Raw genomic sequence first — 16,412 nt, 5'->3', positions numbered from 1 at the left:
CAAGACAAATGAGTTTGTGTTTAGGGCTTTGTTTCAAAAATGAATCATAAATAAAGTGTCATTTTGAATTCCCTACATTATATGTTTTATTTTTTGCTTTTTTCTAGAAATGGTAATCCTAAAAAACCGAAATAAAGAAAAAAAACTTTTCAAAAAAAAATCTGCATACACTCTTGCATTCATAAATTTTCTGAAATAAATATAAATCATATGTGCAGATTTACTATTGATAAACCCATTGAATGCAATAACCCTATGCCCTCTCCCAACTTTGAGTTTCCTGTGTTCGAAGCCGAAGAAGAGGAAGAAGAGGAGATTCCGGACGAGATCTCTCGATTACTTAAGCACGAGGAAAGAGCCATTCTGCCTCACAAAGAGCCTTTAGAAAAGATCAACTTGGGTTCTGAAGAAGACAAAAAAGAAGTGACCATTGGATCGCTGCTTGATGCTGATGTCAAGAGTAAGTTGACAGACCTTCTCAAAGAATATGTTGACGTGTTTGCCTGGTCCTACCAAGACATGCCTGGGTTGGATACCAATATTGTTCAGCATTACTTGCCATTGAAGCCAGAATGTCCGCCGGTTAAGCAGAAATTGCGAAGGACTCACCCTGATATGGCTAACAAGATCAAAGTGGAAGTTCAAAAGCAACTCGACGCAAGTTTTCTTGTCACCTCTGAGTATCCTCAATGGTTGGCCAACATAGTGCCAGTTCCGAAGAAAGATGGCAAAGTCAGAATGTGTGTTGACTACCGTGACTTGAACAAGGCCAGTCCAAAAGATGACTTTCCATTACCGCATATCGACATGCTGGTTGATAACACCGCTAAGTTCAACGTCTTTTCCTTTATGGACGGGTTCTCCGGTTATAATCAGATCAAGATGGCTCCTGAAGACATGGAGAAGACATCTTTCATCACCCCATGGGGTACCTTTTGCTACAAAGTGATGCCATTTGGATTAAAGAATGCAGGCGCAACTTACCAAAGGGCAATGACTACTCTCTTTCATGACATGATGCATAAAGAAATAGAAGTTTATGTGGACGACATGATAGCCAAGTCCAGCACAGAAGAAGAACATATTGAATACCTTTTGAAGTTGTTTCAACGATTAAGGAAATATCAGCTTCGCTTGAATCCTAACAAATGTACTTTTGGGGTTAGATCTGGAAAACTCTTAGGTTTCATTGTCAGCCAAAGAGGTATTGAAGTAGATCCCGACAAAGTCAGAGCTATTCAAGAGATGCCTGTACCAAAAACTGAAAAGCAAGTAAGAGGATTTCTCGGACGATTAAACTATATCTCCAGATTTATCTCTCAAATGACTGCTACTTGTGGGCCAATTTTCAAGCTTCTCCGCAAAGATCAAGGGGTTGTATGGACTGAAGATTTCCAGAAAGCGTTCGACAGTATCAAGGAGTACCTGTTAGAACCACCAATATTGATTCCTCCAGTTGAAGGAAGACCATTAATCATGTACCTTACCGTGTTGGAAGAATCCATGGGTTGTATGCTTGGACAGCAAGATGAAACCGGTAAGAAGGAGCATGCCATCTATTACCTGAGTAAGAAATTCACAGATTGCGAGTCTCGTTACTCCATGCTCGAAAAAACGTGTTGTGCTTTGGCTTGGGCTTCAAAACGTCTCCGCCAATACATGATCAACAATACTACTTGGTTAATCTCCAAAATGGATCCGATCAAGTATGTCTTTGAGAAGCCTGCCTTAACAGGAAGGATTGCCCGATGGCAAATGTTGTTATCTGAGTATGACATTGAATACCGTGCTCAAAAAGCGGTCAAAGGAAGCATTCTCGCCGATCACTTGGCGCATCAACCAATTAATGAATATCAATCTCTCAAGCTTGACTTTCCTGACGAAGATGTCTTGTACTTGAAGATGAAAGATTGTGATGAACCGTTACCAGAAGAAGGTCCTGAGCCCGGATCAAGATGGGGCCTAATTTTCGATGGAGCAGTAAACGCTTTTGGCAATGGAATTGGAGCAATCATCATCACTCCCAAGGGTACTCATATCCCGTTCTCCGCCAGATTGTTATTTGAGTGTACCAACAACATCGCAGAATATGAAGCTTGTATCATGGGTCTCGAAGAAGCCATTGACTTAAGGATCAAGATCCTCGACATATATGGAGATTCAGCCCTCGTGATCAACCAAATCAAAGACAAATGGGAAACTTATCACCCTGGCTTAATTCCTTACAGAGATTATGCAAGACGTCTGTTGACTTTCTTCAACAAGGTTGAATTGCATCATATACCTCGAGATCAGAATCGAATGGCAGACGCCTTGGCTACTCTATCTTCCATGTTCAAAGTCAATCATTGGAATGATATGCCTACAGTCAGAATTACGCGCCTTGAAAGGCCCGCCTATGTATTTGCAACCGAAGCAGTCATCGATGATAAACCGCGGTTCCACGACATCAAACGCTTCCTTCAAACTCAAGAGTACCCACTTGGGGCATCAAACAAAGATAAGAAAACTCTAAGGAAACTTTCTGGCAGTTTCTTCCTGAACAGAGATGTGCTATACAAAAGAAACTTCGACATGGTTTTGCTCAGATGCGTGGACAGACACGAAGCAGACATGTTAATGCATGAAGTGCATGAAGGGTCCTTTGGAACTCATTCAAATGGGCATGCAATGTCCAAAAAGATCTTAAGAGCAGGATACTATTGGTTGACAATGGAATCTGATTGTTACAAACACGTGAAGAGATGTCACAAGTGCCAGATCTACGCAGATAAGATCCATGTGCCACCGACTCTACTCAACGTTCTCTCATCTCCATGGCCTTTTTCCATGTGGGGTATTGACATGATTGGAATGATCGAACCAAAAGCTTCAAACGGTCATCGTTTCATCTTGGTAGCAGTTGATTACTTCACTAAATGGGTCGAAGCAGCATCTTATGCCAATGTTACAAGACAAGTGGTTGTGAGGTTTATCAAGAATAACATCATTTGCCGGTATGGTATTCCCAGCAAGATCATTACTGACAATGGTTCAAACTTGAACAACAAGATGATGAAAGAACTGTGTGAGGAATTCAAGATTGAGCATCATAACTCTTCTCCTTACAGGCCAAAAATGAACGGCGCCGTTGAAGCCGCCAACAAGAACATTAAGAAGATTGTCCAGAAAATGGTCGTCACTTACAAAGACTGGCATGAAATGCTGCCATTTGCTTTACATGGATACCGTACTTCAGTGCGTACTTCAACAGGGGCAACTCCCTTTTCTCTAGTATACGGCATGGAAGCTGTGCTCCCCGTAGAAGTTGAAATACCATCAATGAGAGTCCTCATGGAGACTAAGTTATCAGAGGCTGAATGGTGTCAAAGCAGATACGATCAGTTGAACTTAATCGAAGAAAAACGTATGACTGCTCTATGCCATGGACAGTTATACCAAGCAAGGATGAAACAAGCTTTCAACAAAAAGGTTCGACCTCGTGAATTTCGAGAAGGCGACCTCGTGCTTAAAAGGATCTTGTCTTTTCAACCAGATTCTAGGGGCAAATGGTCTCCTAATTACGAAGGCCCGTATGTTGTCAAAAGAACATTTTCTGGCGGCGCCATGACTCTTGCAACCATGGATGGTGATGAACTCCCGCATCCTGTGAATGCTGATGCAGTCAAGAAATACTTTGTCTAAAAAATACAAAAGAACAGCTCGGTAAGTTGAAAACCCGCAAAGGGCGACTTAGGCAAAAATGAGCGTCTCGGTGGACTGAAAACCCGAAAGGGCGGTCCAGGCAAAAATTAGAGACAATAAACAGAAAAAATTCATCCTGGTAGATTGAAAACCTGAAAGGGCAATCTAGGCAAAAATTAGGGATTTATGACAAAGTAACTGCATCAGTCCATATTTCGTCACCTGAGGAGTCTTTTTTCATCAAAGGATCTTCAATCAAAACATCGCCAATCTGAAGCGACAAGCACAGTTGGAACTCAAAGTTGTTAGAGGGAATAGTGGTTATTGCTTTCAATGTAGCCTTTTCCGCATAATTATCATTTCCAACTTTTGTAAATACTCCGTGGAATCATGCCTTTGGCTGATTTCCGTCCTATTAAATAAATTTGAGCCTTGTGCCCATTTGTTTGCAATCTTTGATTTCTTTCAGCTTGCAAAATGACGCTTTAATTGTGTTATTCACTTTTGAAACAAAACAAAAAAAGAAAAAAATAAGTTTTAAATGAATTTACTTCACTTTTCTTTTTCAAAATAAAAGCGAAATTTTCCTTTGAGTTGTGAACAACGGAAGGAACATCAGCAGTCGTCTCCATAGGATGAACAAAAGGATTCTCCCTGGAAAAATTGTTGAGACAACGGTATTCTGGTCCCAGAAAAGAATTCTTGAAGCAATTATCCCTCGAGGTAAAGAAGCTCTTCTATCCCCAGTGAAGAAGCTCTTCTATCCCCAGTGAAGAAGGTCTTTTATCCCTAGTGACGAAGATTTCCAATCTCCAGTGAAGAAGCTCTTCCATCTCAGTAAAGATGCTTATCTTCCCCAGAGAAGTTTAAAACATGCAACACCATTCATCACCCGTGTTATCTACACCGTGTTGAAGAACATTTGCCAAATATCTGGTTGTATTGCGACGTCGGTCCATCTCCAGTATACTTCTTTGTCTGTCAGTATCTTCAGCATGCATGCTACATTCATGACATTCATCATTCATACATATTTGCATCATTTATGCATTCTTGCATTTTTCAATGTTTGCTTTAAAATCACTTGTTTAGGATATATCTATCCTCGGGGAAAAAAAAAGGAAAAGAAACAAGTATGGGCGTGTCATCTCTCCAAGTAGGTTGTCACCCATAAGCAGAAATAAAATCTTCTTTCTCCAGTTCCCCACTGAGATCATCCCTCGTGGAAGAAGGTTGCTTTAGTTTCTCCTCTCAAAACAAAGGAGAAAATCCCATTTGAGTTCATTCCTCATGGGTACAAAGTCTTGTTTGACTGTTTCTTTCAAATTCATTCTTGGTTAGAACCCTGTCTTTACCAAAGATTCAAATTTCGATTCCTCAAACAGAGTCGTGAAAAACAGACAATAAGCAATAGCCTCATCATCTGATCAGCTTATTTCTCTTTCAAAAGCTTTTTCCTCTCAAGGAAATCAATCATGAAGACCATTTGACAATCAGGGTCTTATTACTGTTCACAAGGCTGAATAACCAGTAATTTCCCTAACAAAGTATCCAGAATCATTTTATCACTTGGCTGATAATTGATCATGTCTTCAAAACCGCTATCACAAGGCTGGTAGTCGGTAACCTTTTGTTCTGGTTATATTATTTAACATGTCTATCACAAGGCTGATAGTCGGTAATATTAACCAAACCTTTGAAACTCTTTTTACCTTGTCAAGTCTATCACCATGCTGGTAGTCGGTAACACAGTTTCATACCTTTTCCCCTTCGCATTATTAAACAAGTCTATCCCCATGCATATAGTCGGTAATGTCGACTGGTAAGCTTTTCTTACAAAGCTATCATTCCCCGGTGAAGCATACACTTGCTTTCCCAAAAAGAAAAAACGGATTCTCTTCCTAAAACGGATTGAGACATCCTTCCCAATCTCTTTTCCCCAGCGGAGTCAGTTTTTGATATCCCTCGGTAAAGATATCCTTGCATCATTCGCAATTTTGGTATCTTAGGTCCAAAATTCGCGTCTTCTGATATTTAAGTCTCTTCCACCTTATCAAAACGAAGATTTTCAATCTTCATATCTCAGGTTGAAGAAACTTAAATAGGGGCATCTGTCATACCCCAATTTTTGACCTAAGATACCACCTCATATCATTTGCATATGCATCATTTGCATCTCTAACAAATTGCATAGCTTGTGTTTGTTACTTGTGACTCAGCAGGATTTAATCAGGAAATCACTCATCAGTACAAGTAACAATCAATTAGGGTTTTGTTCTCCCTTCATTTCAAATGAATCATCTTCATCAACAACCAACATTTGGTCCCCAGAGATTCACTTCTTCAAACTCAACAGCTTTGAATCGACTGAATTAGGGTTTTGACTGAAGATAGCATACTCTTGACTTTTGCTCCGAATTTGACCTAATGACTTGGGACATGACCTCAAAACCCCAAGTACATCATTTTGATCTAATCCATTGGCTCAGAACATCTCCTATACAAAGATTGATCAGACAAATCCTCAGAATTAGGGTTTTGAACTATCAGGGACTGAAATCAGGGATCACATTTGGGAAACCCTAAAAATCCCCAGGAAGTCAATCAAATGTTTAAATCATCTTCAAATAATCCCTATGACAATATACAATGGAAATTGTACCTCAATTCAAGATCCATAGTCATCAATTTCATCTGGTCGACAATTAGGGTTTTTTGACCTAATTCACTGAACAACTGCCTTTTTAATCAGGACATGGTGTCATAACTCAAACTATGATTCAATATCCTCTAATACCTCAATATGATCCATTCATACCATTCATTTGGTGAGGATAGCCTGTTTCATTTGAAATCTCCAGAAACGCGATTCGTCTGAAAAAGTCCACTGTACAAGATCACCATTGACTTTTGGGGAATTTTGGTCAACAATGACTTTTGAAGTTTTAAATCATCAATATATGATATGAGAAGTCATTTGATCAAGGAAAATCAAGAAAATCAATCAAGAATCAAAAGTCAAAAGTTTGACTTTTCATACTTAGAAAAATTTCTAAGTGTTTTTCAATGGTTTTTTCCAAACTTTGGAAGGGAATTTCTCAAAATTTCACCTACAAACTGAAAAAAATTCCAACATTAAAGTTGTAGATTTTGATCCAATAAACAACTTTGACACATATAAATTTTTTCCATAAGATCAACCATTTAAGAGATATGGTGCTTCAAAGTTGGTATCTTTGGAAAATTTCACTTGAAACTTCATTTTTCTCAAAGTTCATGGATCTTTTTCACCCATTTCCTCAAAGGTCTTGAAGAAACTTTCAACTAGGGTTTTGAAGTGTGTAACATGAGCTTTCCAAAATGTCCAAGAGCATGAAAAAATATGGAGTGTAGCTATGGTTTTGAATTTTGTCATTAGAGGTCATTATGCATGAAATTTCAAGCCATTTTCACAAAGTTCTTACACTACATGACCTATAATCCAAGTGATGACACACCAATGCAATAATTGGAAGATATTTTTCTGGTTTGAGATCAGAATAGAAGAGGATAAGAAGCTTGAGATTTAACCATGGTTTAGTCACTTTTAACCATTTGCATTTAATGTGAAAGATTCCATTTTATCTCTTAAGCCAAATCATCATTCTTGAATCAACTTGCAAGGGCTTTGTATTCAGAAAGCTTGGCCTATAAATAGAGGTTCAAATCACCTCCAAAATCACACCAAAACCTCACAAATTATAGGTTTTCTCTTTCTTTCTTGAATTGCAAGTTTTAAGTTTCAAAGAGAGGTAGAAAACTCAACCTCCAAACGTTTGAAGTTATGGCCAAAGTGATGGTTCTAACAACTCATAAACATCATATGGGATGTGTTTGAACCACTCACACACCCCAAATCACCCCAAAACTCAGAATCATCATCTCACCTCCATATGAACATGAAATGAACCTTATCATGCCAATTTTCATTCAGGCTCAATTCTGTCCAAACTACCACTTCTAACATCATCCATATATCACATATGAACTATCCAATCCATCACATATAGCCAATAACCTCAGAATCATCAAATTCGATTCACTCTTGAAGCTTGTGCAGGTCGGGTACCATGACCATGCCCAGATGAATTCAGATGGTTCCAAGCATCCAGACACCTTCCATAAGGTCCATTGAAGCTATCCAGATCATCAAACAACTTCTGTAACACCTCCAAGCAAGAATTCGATTCTCAGTTGTGCCGTTTTTAAGGTAAGTTCTCATGAACTTCAAACTCATACTTGCACGCATCATAAATGAAATGTGAGCATACCATCTTGTTTCTGCACCTATGAGGATCATTAACCCTCAATCAATTGCATCATAACTTGCACATACACGATTTCACATTGAATTTCAGTTCTAGGGTTCTTCATGTTCATGCGAAAATTGACCCCCTTAGAGCAAAAATAAATGAATTATGAGGGCACCATCATGTTCCTCGTGAAAAACCGAGTGAGATAGACCCATTGATCGATCAAAACAACACAGTTTTGGAGATTTTCAAAATTCAGTTGAAGGTGTGTTCTTGGCGCCATTTTTTATTCAGAAAATTCAAATGTTAAGTTTAATATATAATTAAATGGAAGCGTATGTATTACAAGCCACAAGCGTGGTTCAGTTGGCAAGAGTTTTGGCTGATGAGAGAGAGGGCGTGGGTTCAAGCCCTAGTGAAGACAAAACCTTATTTTTTATCACTATTTTTCTCTATTTTCTTCACAAACTTCACCAATTAATTTAACCCATCAAATTAATTTATTTTCTCTTCATTTTTTACACACCTCTTATTTAATATACATATTTTGACAATATCAAAAAAAAATCACAAAAAAAGATTTATTTAATGTGTTTTTAATTAGGTTTAAAATGATACATTTTTAAGTGTTTTTAAACACTTTAAATATTTGTTTTTCATTTAATTTTCAAACCTAATCACTTGTGAATATTTTTTTATCAAACCCTAATCACTTAGGTCTTAATTGAGCATTAAAATTTGATTTTAACTTAATTAAGTTGATTTTTGTCAAATTCAAATCATTTTAAAAACAAGCGATCGCGATTCTTTTCAAAAACGATAAACCATTTCTTTTTGAAACTATTAATTAACTCTTTTAATTGATCAATTGATTTTCAAAATGAAGTGGGGCCTCTCGAATATTAGAGAGTGTAAGTCCCATTTCTTTTCTTTTTGTACAGTTTTCAAAACAATAAAAACTTCTTTCAAAATAAATCTTTTCAAATCTCAAAACAAACTTCAAAAAAAAACAGTCAACCATGTTTTATAAAAAAAACACGGGCCTCCACGTAGGTATAAGTCCCAAGCCCTTTTGTACATACCCATTCCAGTACATGAAATTAGGTATTTCATTGTACGCCTTTTTGTACATACACCTTTTTGTACATATCTCGATCAATTTGATTTTTGAACTTTGAATAACAAACCAAAAATGAAGGTTTTCTTTAAATCTTCCCAAAAATACCATGGGCCTCCATGTAGGTATAAGTCCCAAGCCCTTGTAAATACCTGTTTACATAGCTTTGAATAAATTCAAGTGGACCTCTCCCCGAGTATGAGTCCCGAGCCCCGTGTATACAAATGGATCATGCTTACAGGTATATTTCCTTCATAAACTCCATTATATACACACACTTTGTCATATATATATAATTATTCATAACCTGTTCATGTTTGTTCATGTTTGTTCATACTTGTTCATGTTCGTTCATATGTGTGATATGTGTGCTTGTTCAACTTAGTACAACACTAGGTTCCCCATAGCCTCCTATTGGGCTTCGTGCAAAGAATCTCCACTAGTTTAGGTTAGGACATAGAGTATGGTTTCCCGGTGAAATCGCTCTAAGAGCTCAGACCAACTATACCATGCCTCCCCTGGGGCTTTGTACAAACGAGTGACCCTCCCATAGCCTCCTCTTGGGCTTACAATGCAAGGACCCTGGATTGTCCTCCCATAGCCTCCTCTTGGGCTTACAATGCAAGGACCCTCGGATAGCCTCCTCTTGGGCTTCGTACAAGGACCCACGGGCTTCTTATAAGCATCCCCAATATCCAAATCAAAAAACCCTAGGAGATTAGACATTTATCATCTCTATGATAGGAGTATCTCTTCTATATCATCACAAACAATCGATCAATCAAACTTTTTTGCCACAAGGCTGGCTAATCAATCAAACTTTTTTGCCACAAGGCTGGCTAATCAATCAAACAGTTTTGCCACCGTACTGGCTGATTAATCAAAGTTTTTGTCACAAGGCTGACTTCATTAAAACTTTTGCCACAAGGCTGGCTGATTAATCAAAACTTTTTGTCACAAGGCTGACTTCATTAAAAGTTTTTGCCACAAGGCTGTCTAAAAAACATCTTTATCATTCTAAGCACCCTAAGTGGCATGGCCCCGGGCTTATAATGAAAAGATTTTCAAACAAAAATCAAACAGATGTATGTGATGATATAGATTAGATACATCGAACATTTAGATGACATTTGTCTCTTATCCTTTGCTTCCACTAGCATAAGTGGGAACTACGATTGCTCTGACTTTCTCAACATCCCTTTGAGAATACGTAGGCACAAGGTCTTATTCCTTGGCGAGCAAAACTTCTCCCTCAAACCACTCAAACCTTAGCACCCGTAGACCCCGAGCTACAGATGCTCTGATTCCCTCTAGGGGATATGTATGCAGAGGATCGCGATGATCTTTGCGAGCATAATCAAACAAAAACCTTAGGTCCCACCTATTTCACAAGAACCTCTCAATAACATGGAATGAAAAACAAAGCAAAGAAACCTATAGAGTACTATAGATACGTTGGGTGCTAATACCTTCCCTTCGTATAACCAACCCTCTTACCCAAAGATCTCTCCCCCCACTTTTTAGGTTATTGCAACTTTTTTCCTTTTCCTACTTTGGAAACAATAAAAAAAGACAACGATCCTTAATTTGAAGATTCACCATGGTTAGGGTTTTGAACCTTAATTTGGGGTTTTTGTTTATAGGCAAAATTAAGCAAAATCATGACCATCATCGTGTTCAGGAACACTGGACGATCATGATGAAGGGGTCGCGACAAATTTCTTTGGCCTGTGTGTGAACCCGTTTGTTGCAGGTGGGATAGCTACAAAAGGAATCGTAGCTGATTCCTAGCTAATTTTTGCAGGTTTTCGTTGAAGAAGAAGAGACGTGTCGCTTGGTGATTGGCCAGTTTGAAAGAAAAGAGCGCGCGTTGCCAGGATTTGGAATCCAGGGATTTGGTGTTTCCCATGCTCATGTGTACGGTGCGCCCTCTCAATCCAAGCCGTCTGATCCTCACCTCGTCCAATCTGACGCTCCATAAGGCGCAGGTGCATCATGCTCCTTTAGCGCGTGCCACACTGGATCAGAAGGTAAGTTTTTTTATTTTTTTATTACACAATCCCTTTTTATTTATTATTTAATATATATATATATATATATATATATATATATATATATATATATATATATATCTGTGTGTGTGTGTGTGTGTGTGTGTGTATGTGTGTAAATAAGAAGGATTAGGACAAAACATATATATATATATATATATATATATATATATATATATATATATATATCATTTTGAAAGAAAAGAGCGCGCGTTGCAAGGATTTGGAATCCAGGGATTTGGTGTTTCCCATGCTCATGTGTACGGTGCGCCCTCTCAATCCAGGCCGTCTGATCCTCACCTCGTCCAATCTGACGCTCCATAAGGCGCAGGTGCATCATGCTCCCTCAGCGCGTGCCACACTGGATCAGAAGGTAAGTTTTTTTGTTTTTTTATTACACAATCCCTTTTTATTTATTATTTAATATATATATATATATATATATATATATATATATATATATATATATATATATATATATATATATATATATATATATATATATATATATATATATATATATATATATATGTTTTGTCCTAATCCTTCTTATTTACACACACACACACACACACACACACACACACACACACACACACACACACACACACACACACACACACACACACACACACATATATATATATATATATATCCTTTTTTTTTTAAAAACAATTTTTTGATATATAATAAATAAATAAATATCTATTTATTTATTTGGTTATTATTAAATAATTTCAATTATTTCAAATTGATTTTAATCTATTTAAATTATTTGTATAATTAAGCATTCTTTTTATAAATTGACAAAAATTTATTAAGATCTTATATTTAATCAAAACTTGTTTTTTTCGATTTAATTAACTAGGTTGAAAAACCAATAATTAATTAAATTGGTTATTTACTTTTATTTAATTCGTACTCTAATCAGGGTTTATGAAGATCACACCTACACTAAAATTCTATCTTTGTTGTGCAGTTTTTCAGGGTTTGCATCAGGGTTTCCTCCGACTACGAACCATATCAGATCAAAAGCTAAGTCCTATTCTCTATTTATTTTAAATATTTATTTTATTTTGCCTCTTTTTATCAAATTAGGGTTAGCCCTAATGGTTATTGAATTGGTAATACACTCACTCTTTTCTGTTTATTTCTTCCTTTTCCAATTTTCAGGGTTAGCCAGCCGGTCAAAGTTCGAATGTTCGGTAACCCTAGAATGCATCTTTTTATTTACTTTTATGGCTTTAAATTATTACTTATGCCAAATCCTGTTGGGGTTTAAATTTATTGTTTTTTTTCCGCCCCCATCCCCATGGTTATAAATGTTGAAGTATGAGGAAATGGCAAGGTGTACAAGTTCACCTATTTCCAAGGGTATGTGTGAAGAGAAAAGGTCTAAAATTCCAAATATTTCCAAATGGGCCTATTTTATTTTCATCCAATCTTTATCTTAAGCCCATGCACGACCTAAAAATATATCTTTCAATTTTATAGCATTTTTATTGATTATTTTATGATTTTTACTCATTTAAATCATAATTTAATTATATAAAATAACAAATTAATGAAAGATATGATTGTGCTTTGATTCTAAGCCAAGTATCAATCAAATTATATCCCTCAATCATTAAAAATTTCATGCAAATAAAATCAAGAAGATTGGATTGGAATTGAAGCAAAATTAGAAACATTTACAAATCCAATTTTCAAAACTTCTAATATTTGATTCAAAGGAGATTTGGTCCAAAACTATTGACCTAATTCATTCTATTATAAAAGGAGAGCAAGTGCAGACCCTTAGGGGAGTTTTTTTTGCAGCCTGGAAGACCCTACCCGAGCTCACAAAATCAAGAAAAATTCTAAAATCGTTTTATAGATTAAAGTAGTTTCAAGATGTTTCAAGCATTCCAATCGATCCCTGGACCTTTCTTGGAGGTGAATCAATCATCATCATCAATCTAGACTGCACATAAACGTAAATATATGCTCACGAACGAGCCATATTTTCTTGAATTCGATTGCATACATACACACATCTTACATGTGAATTGATTATATATGTGTGTTTGTGTTGATGTTATGAAGCTTTCTGGATGTTTCAATTGAGTTTTAGATGCAGGTTTGAAGATTCACAATGGTTATGGTTTTGAACCTTAATTTGGGGTTTTTGTTTATAGGCAAAATTAAGCAAAATCATGACCATCGTCGTGTTCAGGTACACTGGACGATCACGATGAGGGGGGTCGCGACAAATTTCTTTGGCCTGTGTGTGAACCCGTTTGTTGCAGGTGGGATAGCTACAAAAGGAATCGTAGCTGATTCCTAGCTAATTTTTGCAGGTTTTCGTTGAAGAAGAAGAGATGTGTCGCTTGGTGATTGGCCAGTTTGAAAGAAAAGAGCGCGCGTTGCCAGGATTTGGAATCCAGGGATTCGGTGTTTCCCATGCTCATGTGTACGGTGCGCCCTCTCAATCCAGGCCGTCTGATCCTCACCTCGTCCAATCTGACGCTCCATAAGGCGCTGGTGCATCATGCCCCCTCAGCGCGTGCCACACTGGATCAGAAGCTAAGTTTTTTATAATTTTTTTTATTTTTTTATTACACAATCCCTTTTTATTTATTATTTAATATATATATATATATATATATATATATATATATATATATATATATATATATATATATATATATATATATAGGTATATATATGTTTTGTCCTAATCCTTCTTATTTACACACACACACACACTGTAACGCCCCGAATTTAATTAATTATTTAATTAAATTGATCGAGGACTTATTTATTAGAATTAGTTGAAGTCGAGGTTTATCGGTATTATTCTACAAACGTAATGGATTAATATGTTGATTTGAGCAGTTAAGTTATGGTCAGATTAATAAGTCGGATTAGTCAGAGATGTACAAATGCGAGTTAGTATTGTTAAAGTTATGGATCGATGGTAAATGTGGAATATTATTGGAAATAATATTCGGTTATGTTATGTGATTATTCAATTATGTGTGTTATTTGGCTTAATTGAGTAGTTAGAGGAATATTATGAATTGGGCCAAAGTGGAAGAATATAACACAATGGATGGGTTATGGGTTAAGCCCATTAGTAAGAATGGATAGTAAGAGTTAGGGTTTTAGAGATTAAACCTCATAACTCATTTTGTGGAAAGAAGAGAAAGAAGAGAAAGAAGAGAAAGAAGAGAAAGAAGAGAGGAAGAGAAGAAAGTTATGACATGAAGAGAGGGATGACTCCATTGAAGTGAAGCTTTTGCTAAGGTAAGGGTGGGGTTCTTACTCTCTAAGGGTTGGCTTGATGATGCATATGGTGGGTTAGATTGTATGTTATCCTCCATGGAAGTTGTGTGTAGAGATGTTAGGGTTTATGAACAAGTGTATGAATTTATGATTTGAAATGTGTTTTAATTGATGTTTGATGATGTTATGATGTTATAAGATCCATAATATATGTTGTATTTGTGTTTATAACATGTATTCTATTGTTGTTCATGATGGTTGGTGTTTTCAGCTTGATTCGGGTTAAGTTTTGGGGTTTTAGGATGGGTTTCGTATGCTGTTTTCTGAGATTTGGGATTTTATGAAATTGCCAGTTCGCGTTGCGAACTACTGTTCGAGCCGCGAACTGCTTGGCAGAAAGTTAGGTATTTTTGAATTCGCTCAGTTCGCGCCGCGAACTTTGTTGGCGCCACGAACCCTGTTTTGCATAACTTTTTCCAAACTTTGAAATGATGTAACTTTTGATCCGTAACTCCGTTTTAGGCGCCGTTCGAAGCGTTGGAAAGCTAACACAATGAACTATACCATGATGCAATAAAATGATCCATACGATATAGTTTCCTATTATGTTTATTAGGATTAAGTGATGAACTATGTTGTGTTAATATATAAAGTATGCTCTTGCGACGAATTGACATGACTACGTTGTAGTATAACTTGATGTATGTTTTCTTATGATGATACAATGTTATTGAGATGATGATAAGTACCTTCCTTATAATGAGATAATGATGTATGTGATGATATGTGTGATTAATAAAGATGTTGTATGCTATATGCGATTAATTGTGCGTATTTGATATGTATGAGTCGACGATGATGCCATGCGATGACTTAGCAATATATATGAAATTGAGTATAACGTGTTATGATGATTACTTGAATTAAAGAATATGACGAATTTGTTGATGTTGTTGGTGATATGAAGAATTGTTGATGTTTGTCGTTAACATGATGAATTGTTGTTGTTGTTGTAACATGTTTGTGTTTGTTGTTGTGTGCAATATGATGAATCGTTGATGTTTGTTATAATATGATGAATTTGTTGTCGTTGTCGCTAGTATGTGGAAATTGTTGTCGTTGTCGTAAAACCGTATGGTCAATATTGATAAGTTGTATAGTGATGTATTGTGAGGTGAATTATTGTTGTATGATGATGCAACATAGTGACGTGATTGAGAAGTGATGCATTCTTATGAATGATGATGATTTTGTTGTTGTTGAAGTTCGACATTATATTAATAATGTTCGATGGTGATTTAGACGATGTTGTGACGTATTGTTTATGTGGTTTGTATGGATGTTGCATTTATTGAGTCACATCCATTGCATAAAGAGACGGTGGCCTTGATGGCAAATAGCGACGGTGGCCTTAATGGCAAATAGCGACGGTGTGCCCAATGGCAAATTTTGAGACGGTGGGAGTTTTACTCCGAATGGTACCACATGCATTTGCATAAGTAGAGTCACATGTGAATTGCATTTGAGTCTTATTTTATTATGTTTGTGGTGATGTGTTGACTTGATGATGAGATGTTTATCGAGATGTGTTGGGATCTTACTTGTGAATTGCATAAATTGTCATGGTTGATTGTTGACATTGATGCCATATCACGAGTTGATTAGGTGATTTGCATTGTTGAGATGACAATTTGTATGATGTGACATGACGATATTATAATTGTGAATTTGAATATGTTGTCTTAACTGATTAATGATATTGTTGCCGTTTGAGAGTTGTATTATATTGATAAGTTGTTTTGCGGTGAAACTTGTTGTAAGATGTTATGTGATGCGAAGTGGTGAAATTATGTATGATCTATATCTCCTATATTATTTATCATGCATTCCTTTATATTGTAAGATATCTCACCCCTTTGCTGATATTTCCCCTACCATGGGAAATGGGCAGGTACTCAAGATTAGTCGTGGATGTACGAGGTTATTGATGTGAAGTCTTGA

Source organism: Vicia villosa, unplaced genomic scaffold (assembly GCF_029867415.1).
Source record: "Vicia villosa cultivar HV-30 ecotype Madison, WI unplaced genomic scaffold, Vvil1.0 ctg.000146F_1_1, whole genome shotgun sequence".
In the NCBI taxonomy this organism is placed as follows: domain Eukaryota; kingdom Viridiplantae; phylum Streptophyta; class Magnoliopsida; order Fabales; family Fabaceae; genus Vicia; species Vicia villosa.
Note: the sequence above shows the minus strand (reverse complement) of the source record.